At 39.5% G+C, this 12230-nt stretch overlaps 1 pseudogene; it reads right to left on the reverse strand.

Moving 5' to 3' along the window:
• The window catches only part of LOC129643282 (frizzled-3-like), an 83632-nt pseudogene extending 71402 nt beyond the window's left edge, over positions 1–12230 (reverse strand).

Genomic DNA, 12230 nt, shown 5'->3' on the forward strand with positions numbered 1-12230 from the left:
TTTAAAAAAAACTTTAAATTCTATGTACTATGTAGCTACATTAATATTAGAATATGAGAAAATGGTAAAAGCTATCATTTTAAGAGAACTTACTCCAAAAGTACTGTGCGAAGTACTTTATAAACACTTCATTTTGTATCTTCCAAAGTGTTAACTCTATTTTACAAGCAAAGTGACAATGGTAAGAAAGCTCAAGTAACTTGCCCAAAGTAATACAGATAGAAAGTGGTAGCTGCTGCTGAAGTTTATACAACTCCAAAGCTTTCACCTCTTATTGTCACAGTTTACTGCCCCCTAATTCCTATCTGGTAAACCTATCTTTGTCCACAATTCTAAAACCATTATTGAAACACATACAAAATTATTTAAACCTATTATTAACTATATCCATTAATTTGTCATAGCTTCTAAAGTAAAATAATTAAAAAGTGCCTGAAGAATTATCGTTAGAAAAATTCAAGTAAGGTAACAGATTTTCAAGAAGTCCTGAGAGGTCAAGAACAGATAATTCACACAACAAAACCTCTATCACTGCTTGGGAGTTACTTGATGTAAAGATAGTAAGACCAGGATACTATCTTAAGTATTTAAGACAATGTAAATACTGTAAACCCACCAGACAGTTCTTTGGCTTAACCAAAGAACCCATTTTCAAAATCATGTTACCTTCAACATTTACTAAGTGAATTATGAATATTATTATTATAGTTTGCTCTTTAAAGTCTTATATCAAATAACAGAAAGGATGTAACCATAACTTGGACAATTTAAACTTCTGAAAGGCTATTACTTCCCCAGTTCCAATGTTTCAAAGTTCTTCATAAAAGAATAATATCTGAAAACTAAGATGAGTAACATTTCCCAAACATGAAATCTTCCATCTATCAGAGTCTAAACCTAAATATGTAACTTTTTAATGTACAAGATGCAGTTAAAAATAACATATTAGTTGTTCATGTTGTTTATCAAACACATTCATTAGACTGATTAAAAGGGCAATACAAGAATAATTTTCTACGACATGCCAAATAATAGATGAAGTCTTACCTCCATTGCTAAAACTGCCATCTGTTGGTCATAATGATTCAGAAGACTGGGCATGAAGGCAGTGTTATAAGGCAAATCCTGGCACATCCTCAAGGTAATAGGCTCAAAGAAAACAAACTGTGCCCACCTATATGCCCCACAAACATAGTCAAGGGCCACAGATAGAAGACGATCCAACTCATAGCCACGCTTTCTTGATTGAATGGGATTCAGATGATCAGGCCTATTCAATATGTATTTTAGATCTTTGTACACCTGCAGGTCTCAGCTTGAAAGTACTTCTTCTATCTTACTGTTAAGTTCTTCAAACAGAATTACTCTTTGCACCATCAGAGGTTTGTTAGCTTGGTCTCACAAAAGGCATTTGTTTTTGGTTTCATAATATGGGAAAATGACATCATCTTGCCTCTTCTTTTCATTTTATTACATCGGGCACCATTTGGCTAATGTGTCAAGTTGATCAACCACATTCCCAAACAACAGATTCCATGTTAGGAGAAGAGCTCTTTCTTCCTTTAACTGAAATATCTGAAAAATATTTTAAAAAAAAAATGGGAGAAATCAGCAATTTCGTCTTAAAATATTACAGGCTTGATACTAAAACTTTGATTAGCTTAGTAAAGTTGCAGGATACAAAATCAGTATACAAAAATCAGTTGCATTTCTACACACTAACAATTAGCTACTAGAAAGAGAAATTTTAAAATACTGACTTTGGGACTTTCTGGTGGTCCAGTGATTAAACCTGCACACATCCACTGCTGAGCTCCAGTGCACTCCCTGGTAGAGAACTAAAATTCCAAGTGCCGGGCGTGTGGCTAACAACAACAATCAAAAACTTTGACGAGAGATACAATACTGCCTTACAAATAAAATATATGGGTATTTCATAAAAAAATACTATAGTTTTTCTACCTTATCATTCTCGCTATAGATATACCAAAGAATCCATAAGTAGCATTTAAAGGTACTATTTCCTCCCTCAGTTGTTTATATAACATATAGTTTAATTTCTCATCTATAATGGTAGTTTTTCATTTGTCACAAGACATAATTGATCCATTTTGAAAAACTTGCATGCTGTTGTCCTAAATTTTATTTAAATATCTGCCACGCTTAATAACAAGTTATTTAAATTTTATTATATATGTTTTAATCATTAAATGATTCAGCAGATGGTATCTGTGACAGGTGTAAAATATAAAGAAATCAAAAGATATGGATTCAAGCCTCTTCCCAACTATGTGAATCACTTAACTTCTCTGAGCTCAGAATTTTCCTTTCTAAAAATTGCACCTCCCTATCAAAAATGGTATATGAGTGAATTATAAAATAATGTACTCTATAAAAGGTAAAGCAACATCAAACTTTAGGTAGTTTTATTACTGAATTACAACAGACACAAAGACTTACTTCTATCAACCAATACTGAACTGGCAAACAGAAGATTCTAAAAGTAGTATCAGGACATTTTCCCAACAATGCTTCATCTTTTTAGATAGTACAAAAATTTAGCACACAGATAGAGAAAACGTTTGACCAACAAATGCTTCATTACACACAGTCAGGCTGCAGAGAAGAGTCAACCCTAGAAAGTTACAGCATGAAATATGAATGATTTCCAGTTAAGAGTTTCTACCAAGTTTCAGAGTTGGATTTGACACTGCCTTTCCTGAGAGCTTCCCTGGTGGCTCAGACGGTAAAGAATCCGCCTGCAATGCTAGAGACGTGGGTTCGATCCCTGGGTTGGGAAGATTCCCTGGAGAAGGAAATGGCAACCCACTCCAGTATTCTTGCCTGGAGAATTCCATGGACAGAGGAGCCTGGCAGGCTACAGTCCATGGGGTCGCAGAGAGTTTGATGCAACTTTCACATTCACTTTTTTTCTAGGGACAAAAATATGCATCTCTTCTGGGGCTGGAAGGGTAAGTAGAGTGGAAGGCAGCATTGATAGGAAAAAAGCATATTCTAAAACTATCATACTTCCATTTGGTTTTGTTGATGTTAAGTCTGCTTTTACTTTATTTTTGTTTCACAGATGTCAAATATTTCTGTTTGAAGTACACAACCTCAGCTGGGAAAATATGAGAAAGTCAGGTTCAGAAATTCTCAGAGACCCAGGTTAACAGGACAACTCATATAGATACTAGGGCCCACGACAGCTTAGACCTTGAGATCCTGAACCAGCTTGGCTAAAGCAGAGAAAGAAACTGTCCTTTGCGCACTACCAATGACAGGGACCTCTGCATCCCAAGCTTTCATTACTGGGCAGAAAAAACTATTTGGAGAAAGTAAAGCCATGGCTGAATCTTCCCAATTTCTCCCCCAAGTATATGGTCTTGAGTAGAAGAAGGGAAAAGGAAAGTCTACAACCTTAGGAATTAAAAACACCAAAGTTACAAGCAACCTCTGCCCCAAACGTCTAATCTCTCTAATACTGAAATCTCTAAATCAGAAATACTTGTTAAAGCTTCTTGGCCTGCCATATTTTTTCATCCTTCAACCTGGGCCCAGAAATGTGATGTCTGGCTATGGAAAAGTGATATTAAACACAGTCATGTATAGTTAAGCTTAATTATCATGCAGCACAGTAACAATTACGTATATCATTATTAAATGCATCGAGCCCTGAAAGCTTTATTTGACTACAGTATCAAACACCCATATAAGTTCCATTTTTGTAGTTTGCTGCTTATGCAGCATGTTCATCTGCATGCAACCTAAAAAAAATTAAAGGGAACATTGCTCTCTACTGAATATGTATATAACAATGAGAATTTCAAAATTTTCATTAAGACTATTTTTCAAGCAGTATGGGTTCCAAATTTACGGTTCAAAGAAGATGACCACACAAAACTTGAGGAAAAAACAAAGTAATATTGAGTTTTTTAAACTAGATGAGAAACCCCCTTATACTTCTGTCTGTTTTACCTGTTTTTCTCTGTTATTCCTTTTGCCTCATTTACAAACAATGCTTCTCAAAGACTTACAAAAGTGTTTTCCTTTATGTACTTTAACATTCAAATTTCCATATATCAAAACATTTTTGTAAAATTATTGTTAGACTGGGGTAGGATAAAACCTTAATACATTAAGACTGTAGTTTATGATTATTAAGATAAATAAGAAAAAACAGTATAATGCCATGAGACAAGAAGAAAAAAGGAACAGTAAAAATATTAAGGAATTCATATTTCTTCCAAATCAGAGGTTCCCTAATTTTAATGTGCAGCAGATTCATAGAAACCCCATAGGTCTAAGAAATCCGAACCTCTGGAAAATGAATGATATACATGCATTCTAACGATTATCTCGGTACTGTTACAAGTGATCTATAAGTCATATTTTGAGAAATGCTATCCTAAAATAGAATAACTTAAAACAGTACAGGATATTTGCACATAATTATGTGCTTAGCAAAAGTAATATATAAAATGAATTTTTTAAAAAGCAAATAAAGAATACTACCTTAATAGAAAAATGGAAAAAGAACATAAATTTACAAAAGAAATACAAATGGCCAACAAACATATGAAAAGATATTCAACTTTACTAATAAAAACACACAAACATGATATTTAACATTTTTGCCAATCAGATGAGCAAAGAATAACAGAACACAGTATAGGAGAGGGTGCAGAAAAAAGAATATATTCAACATTCCAACACTTGGAAATACTTTTTTTTTTTTTTTTGGCTGTCCCACACGGCTTGCAGAATCTTAGTTCCCCAAACAAGGACTGAACCCGGGCCGGGGGGCAGTGAAGTGTCTAACCACTAGACCGCCAGGAAATTCTCCATTTTCAAATACTGCTGGAGGAAAAGCAAACTAGTTGGTATTTCAAAAAAATAGCTATGGATATCAAAAGCCCTTAAAATGTATACAATTTGATTCAGCAGACCTATTCTACAATGTATTCTAAGAAAGTAAACACAATTATACATGATGCATAACTGAAATGTTAGTACAAAAACCCAGAGACAATCTGAAAGTCTACCAATGAGGAATTGGTTAAACTAAGGTACAACAAACACATAACACACTCACTAAAAATGATGAGCAGGATCTGTATATACTGACTTGAAAAGACAGTAACAATACAATAAGTGCAAAATAAAATTTTAAATGGTTTACAAAACAGCATATAGTCTCCCACTTTTGTCAAAAATATACATACATGGAACAGAATAAAACTACCTGAATTGTCTAAAAATACAGTATTATAGGGACTTCCCTGGCAGTCCAGTGATTAGGACTCCACACTTCTATGTCAGGGAGCTCGAGTTTGATTGCTGGTGAGGGAATTAAGGTCCCACAAGCTGCACAGCGTGGTCAAAAAACAAAAACAAAACAAAAAAGTAGTAAAGTATTATAAATGCTGAAATGTTACTTTAAAATCTGTTGCATGTTATTTGTGTGTGGGAAAATTAAGTCTGCTAAATCTATAAATGTGTGCTGACAATACTACTACTTGAATCAATGATTTACTGGCTGTTGATTAAATAACAAGCCAAGGGACAAAAAAATAGCAAGAAAAGCAAAAAAAAATGATGATAAACTTAGAATGGGTCAAAAATTGATTTTCAATACTGAAAAAAAAAAACAGATCACCTCTTAGCTGAACCAAATATTATGCACGGTTAAAAAAAAAAACTTTTGATATATATTCTGAATTGCTTTTCAATAACATAATGAAATAAATGCTTCTAATCAGGATCACATGAGTATGGACAGCAACACTCCTTTTTCCTAAGAGAATCATCCTTGAAGAAGCTGCAAGTTTCAGACAGTGGGCACAAAAGATTGAGGAAACCAATACTGACAAAATACAGCAACTGATCACATGAAGGTTAAAAGATTTTTTCATTCTTTTTGATATTATATCTTTTACTATAGGAATCTGCAGAATCTCAGCTGAGTAAAGGGAATTGCTGGATTAACTGGAGGGAACAGTCTCAGGCGCCAAGGACCAGTAAAAAATGAGGGATCTGGCAAGTTTTTCATGCCCTAACCCTGAGAAAAGAGACATTCACTTCTTTACAGAGCAAGATATATGGAAAACTAATTTCCGATTAAGTGACCTGATGATTATTTCATCAGAAAACAAAAAGGACTAGATACATTTAACCCTACACTTTAATTTTTATCAATGTGTAACATCAGGAATCTGATATTCCCCAATTTACCAGTTCTCTTTTGATGATAAAAAGTTCAGTTCAGTCGCTCAGTTGCGTCCGACTCTTTGCAACCCCATAAACCACAGCACACCAGGCCTCCCTGTCCATCACCAACTCCCAGAGTTTACCCAAACTCATATCCATTGAGTCGGTGATGCCATCCAGCCATCTCATCCTCTGGCGTCCCCTTCTACTCCTGCCATCAATCCCTCCCAGCATCAGGGTCTTTTCCAATGAGTCAACTCTTCGCATGAGGTAGCCGAAGTATTGGAGTTTCAGCTTCAGCATCAGTCCTTCCACTGAACACCCAGGACTGATCTCCTTTAGGATGGACTGGTTGGATCTCCTTGCAGTCCAAGGGACTCTCAAGAACCTTCTCCAACACCACACTTCAAAAGCATCAATTCAAAAAAAAAAAAGCATCAATTCTTCGGCGCTCAGCCTTCTTCACAGTCCAACTCTCACATCCATACATGACCACTGGAAAAACCATAGCCTTGACTAGACGGACCTTTGTTGGCAAAGTAATATCTCTGCTTTTTAATATGCTGTCTAGGTTCGTCATAACTTTCTTTCCAAGGAGTAAGCATCTTTTAATTTTATGGCTGCAATCACCATCTGCAGTGATTTTGGAGCCCCCAAAAATAAAAGTCTGACACCGTTTCCACTGTTTCCCCATCTATTTCCCATGAAGTGATGGGACCAGATGCCATGATCTCAGTTTTATGCATGTTGAGCTTTAAGCCAACCTTTTCACTCTCCTCTTTCACTTTTATCAAGAGGCTTTTTAGCTCCTCTTCACTTTCTGCCATAAGGGTGGTGTCATCTGCATATCTGAGGTTACTGATATTTCTCCTGGCAATCTTGATTCCAGCTTGTGCTTCTTCCAGCCCAGCGATTCTCATGATGTACTCTGCATAGAAGTTAAATAAGCAGGGTGACAATATACAGCCCTGACATACTCCTTTTCCTATTTGGAACCAGTCTGTTGTTGCATGTCCAGTTCTGTTTAATTTTTATCAATGTGTAACATCAGGAATCTGATATTCCCCAATTTACCAGTCCTCTTTTGATGATAAAAAGTAAAAGCCCCTAAAATAAGTTGAGTATTTGTCCTGAAAAACAGCAATAAAGGGGATGCAATCTTGGAAGACTGTCTTCAGAGGCTGGCTACAAAGCCGGACCCAAAGAACTCAGGTGGGAAAAGCAGGAAATGGCAACTGTGAAGAGGAAAGAAAGCAGGCAGAATCCCAGAAGAGACGATGACAAAAGTGGGCCCTGGGGGCTTGTGAGCATGGCCCTGCAACAAAAGACGTTAGCAATTCTATTCCAATTCACTTTCTGTACAGAAAGAGATTTCTTTCATCCGTCTCAGCTTAAATTTACTTATCTGGACACACTATACATGTACGTAACATTTTGCATTTCCAATTCAGAAATTAAAGGTTGCCTCAAACACACTGGCTACAATGGGAACAGGAGGATATCCTTTTGTCTTCTTTCAGAGTTTTCCAAGACTGCATTATAAGGATTAGCAATCACTACCTCTGAAGCTTCTTCTTTCAAGTAAATTATCATCTTGTTAGAGAGCAAAGTACACACTGAGAGCATATCACTGCTCAAAGTGCTAAATTCCTTTTCCTAAAACTCATGTGGGTTTTGGCCTTTTGTTTTCCATATCTTATTAAAAAAATAAATTCATTCTCAGGATACTGTTTTCTGGTTGCTAAAGTGTATATAGCTCCATATTTAATTCATCGCAGAAGGCAATGGCAACCCACTCCAGTACTCTTGCCTGGAAAATCCCATGGGCGGAGGAGCCTGGTAGGCTGCAGTCCATGGGGTTGCAGTTGGACATGACTGAGTGACTTCACTTTCACTTTTCACTTTCATGCATTGGGGAAGGAAATAGCAATCCACTCCAGTCTTCTTGCCTGGAGAATCGCAGGGACGGGGAGCCTGGTGGGCTGCCGTCTATGGCGTCGCACAGAGTCGGACACGACTAAAGTGACTTAGCAGTAGCATATTTAATTCATAGGGCCTAGATTCTTACTAATCTCAAGGTATCAGTTTGTTACTTCATTTAATTTTTAAAGTCCATCTAGTCATCTACTGATTACAAAAGATAATCTAATCTTCCAGTGTGCTGAGTGATAAGGCTTAAAAAAATACAGGAAAAGCAAAGTTCAAAATTAAAATGAATAGTAGGCATCAAAATGCAGTCCATCTTACAAATTATATATTACTTTTAATACTAGAGAAAGCAGAAGCAAAAGATCTTTTAAAACTAAAAACAAAACTGAAAAGTTAAAAGATGGCCAGAGACTGGACTTAAAAAAAAAAAAAAAATCAGGTTTAAATTCCAGCCTGGTTTCCCTTTTCCATTAAAATCTGTTCAGAAAATGCTCTAATATCAAGCTCCTGATTTTTTTCCCCCTTTAGCATGGTTGCATGTTTTGACTATAAAATAGTTTAATGAGATAAACTTTGGGGACCAGGATTTTTTTTTAGGCCTACTAGCCTAGTTGTTCGGAGAAGGCAATGGCACCCCACTCCAGTACTCTTGCCTGGAAATCGCATGAATGGAGGAGCCTGGTAGGCTGCAGTCCATGGGGTTGCACAGAGTAGGACACGACTGAAGTGACTTAGCAGCAGCCTAGTTGTTTTTTCTTAAACTGCATTCACAGCGCATTCCTTGGATCCTCCAAAACTGTCGCTAGTTCCCAGAATAACAAATTGTAACTCAAAGATAGATTCATCATTTCTGATCCAACAGTCAGTTAAAACTAATTTCTAGTCAAAGAGGAGTTGTTATTCTTCAAACATTCATTCCTAACCTTCTGGAAATGCCACTATTAAAAAACCTTCACTTCCTTCCTCAAGACGCTGTGACCCTTCTTCTCCCAAATCTATACTGAACAATTCCTCTCATACATATTTCTAAGTCTTGCTTTTCATTTGCACTACTGCTCTTTTTGTGGGCAGCTGCAGCTTTAAACGTCTCTAATTCTAGAGATTTAGGGGTTAAAAGACACTTAAGGCCAACACTGCTCTTCCCTGTGAAAGAAGGTAAAGATGCAGTAAGAACTGTTTCCTATCACAGGTCTCCTGAAGAAAATAAAGTCAACAGTAGTCTAACATCAACAAACTAACATGCTCAGAATAAGTTATCAGTATGAAATCTCATAGTTTTACTAACATATACGAAATTTAATTTGGGGTGAGACATTTTTTTGCCTGTCAAGTGGGCAACAGAGGACTTACAGTGAGTTTAAAACCCCCTCTCTTTGCCCAATGATGACGCGCTCACAACACTGTGCTACACAAAAAAAGAATGTGCACTTTACTATTTAGCTTCCCCTCAAGCCTCCCTACTTCAAATATCTCAATCATGGCTGGGATCTCTCTAGAAAAATCCACCTAAATGTTCAAAGCACAAAATAAAGCTCAGAGGAATACAGTACCTAAGATGAAAAAAGGGATGAAAGAACCTATAGTCCTTTCCTCCTCTATTAATAGGGCACTGGTAGATTTAGGAGAGATGTAGAGGCAGGGAATATTAGTGGATGAGGAAAAAAAAAAAAAAAACAAAGGAGGAGGCTTTACTAATTGTTGAGGTCCCTTAATGGACTCCTGGTGATCCGGAGTCTATGATAAGAAAGTAAAGGAGAGAAAGAGGCTGATATTCCTTGGTTTACGCAGAAAGCCAATAAAGCCCCTGGCACGGGGCTCGCTCTGTTCACGGAGGTCTCTGGCACCCTCTCGATGGGGTGAAGGTGCACAGCACCTTCTCCAGAGGGTCTTAGAAGCCCGGGCAGAAAAGTGAATTCAGAGGGCCTCTGCACTCCAAAGAAACAGCCTGATAGAGAGAAAGACAGACAGGGGGACCAGAGCTCTGATGGAGCAAAAGTGTTTTAAGTAACATGGTGTGGGCATATATACTGTCTTACAAGGTAGTTATTCTCAGCAAAGATAAAAATTAAAATTCCAGACTTACAAAACGCAGGCGATCCATATTAAAGAGAGAGAGAGTTGTAAACAATCACTTTTACCATATGGTTCACAAGAAGGAAGAGGGTACTTATCGCCATAGAGAAAAACTAATGAAATGCCTGGGTTCCTCATCCCCCGGAGAGGATTGCCTCTCCTCTCAATTCTTGAGTATTCAGGAATTAATAAGGAACACAGAATTCCTGACAGATCCAAAACAGCACACAGGAAGCCTCCTGTTAAATGCTTCCTGACAACCAATTACCTTATTTTCCTAACAGTTTCAAAGCATTTGGGGGGAGGGGGGTAGAGGAGGAATCTGTTATTTTACTAAATAAAAGGTAACACTGTAAGAAGAACTGCATCTCAATTATCTTTTATTTTCAGCTCTATCCTTGCAAGCCTGGCCACTTAAGCCTTTACATCACTTTCCTATCTTATTACCTCTATGTTGTGATTTGGTACTTCAAACAAACTTTTTTTTTTTTTTCCTTCTTCTTATGGAGGAAAAAGATGGTATTGATTTGCTTAAAAGTACGGATGGGGAAAAAAAAGTACGGATGGAAAGCATTGTCTTGAGGAGTAAATGGTTCTTAGTAACAGAACTACGGATTTATCTATCCCTTTGACTGTCAGCACACCACTAAAGGCTAAAAGAAGGCTCAAGAGGGAGGTAACATTCCCCTTGTCAAGTCTTTGTTTCCTTGCTCCTGCGGTATTGGCTTTACCAAGTAACCCAATTCCCATACATGAACATTACAGGTCTCTCCAAACTACTTCTATAAAATAAGATCTTGTTTGACCAGCCTTATAGAGCACTCATTTATTTCTACAGCTGCTGGATTGCTCTGCTGCTCTGTCTGCCTACATTCAGAAGGGAACCAAAATTCAAAATTTCATTTATTCTGGGCCAAAAACCAGACCTTTTGTCCTTCCTAGATATTTTGCAACTTCGAGTTGACTCCTCTGCCTAAATTAGTGGCATATGCTTTTGTTCTTTTAAGAAAGAAAGAAAAAACACCCCTTTTTCTCTTATTGAGGAAGGCACCTAATTCTGAAAAAGGCCTCTAAGAAGACGTTAAAATGTCTTGAAATGTTTAACAGCACCTTATTTCAGAGGCTATGGATGAACCTCCCCGCGGTACCCCAGGGCAAACACACGGAGCCTCTAAGCGGGCAGAGGGGTAAGCCTCGAGGAGGAATATGCAGACTTTGCAAAACTGACGGGAGGGAGGAGAGGGGACAACTTTCAGGACTAGAAACAGGAAGCAGTCCAGATGCTGCGACGCCGCCCGGGACCCGGGATGCCCTGACGCCCCCCGCGCCCCCCCCCCACCCAACCCTCGGTGCATCGTCCTCCCGGCCAGCGGCCGCGTGCTCCACCCACAGCTCCCAGCGGCCCCGGAGCGCCACACGCCCCCGCGGCGCCGACCGAGCCCCAGGGCTGGGCCGGGGGCGGCGCGGAGGGAGCGCGCGCCACACTCGAACAGGTTGCTCAGCGCGGGCTCGGGACCGAGAAGGTTAATCCAGTCCCCGGGCATCGGTCCGCCTCAGCGCCCAGCCCCAAACTCGGGCTCCCCCGCCGGCCCGCCGCCCACCCCGAGAAAGCCCCGAGACACCCCTCCACAGCGCGGCGCCGAGAATAACGATCCCTGAGGAGAAGGTGCCGCGGCTGCTGGTGGCTCTTCGCCACCGGGTTAGACTGAGGAGCGGGCAGCCTCGGCGGCACCTTCTCAGTCCCCACTCCCGAGTCCTTTTCCCGCTGAGCCGGACGGGAAGGGGCCTGCACGACCCGGAGCTCACCTCACACCTCGGGGCCGGGCTCCCGGGGTGCTGCGGCGCCGGCCGGGGCGGCCGCAGGTCCCTCAGGTAAACGGAGCCAGCGAGGACCGCCGGCGTCCGCCTCGGACCGACAGCTAGCTTTCGCGATCGCCGGAGCGCCTTGCCCGGACGAGGAGGGGCGGGGAGCATGCGCACGCATCTACGGCGCAGACGCATGCGCACGCTCGGCCGAG

The sequence above is a fragment of the Bubalus kerabau genome, chromosome 2 (assembly GCF_029407905.1).
Source record: "Bubalus kerabau isolate K-KA32 ecotype Philippines breed swamp buffalo chromosome 2, PCC_UOA_SB_1v2, whole genome shotgun sequence".
NCBI classification, from domain to species: domain Eukaryota; kingdom Metazoa; phylum Chordata; class Mammalia; order Artiodactyla; family Bovidae; genus Bubalus; species Bubalus kerabau.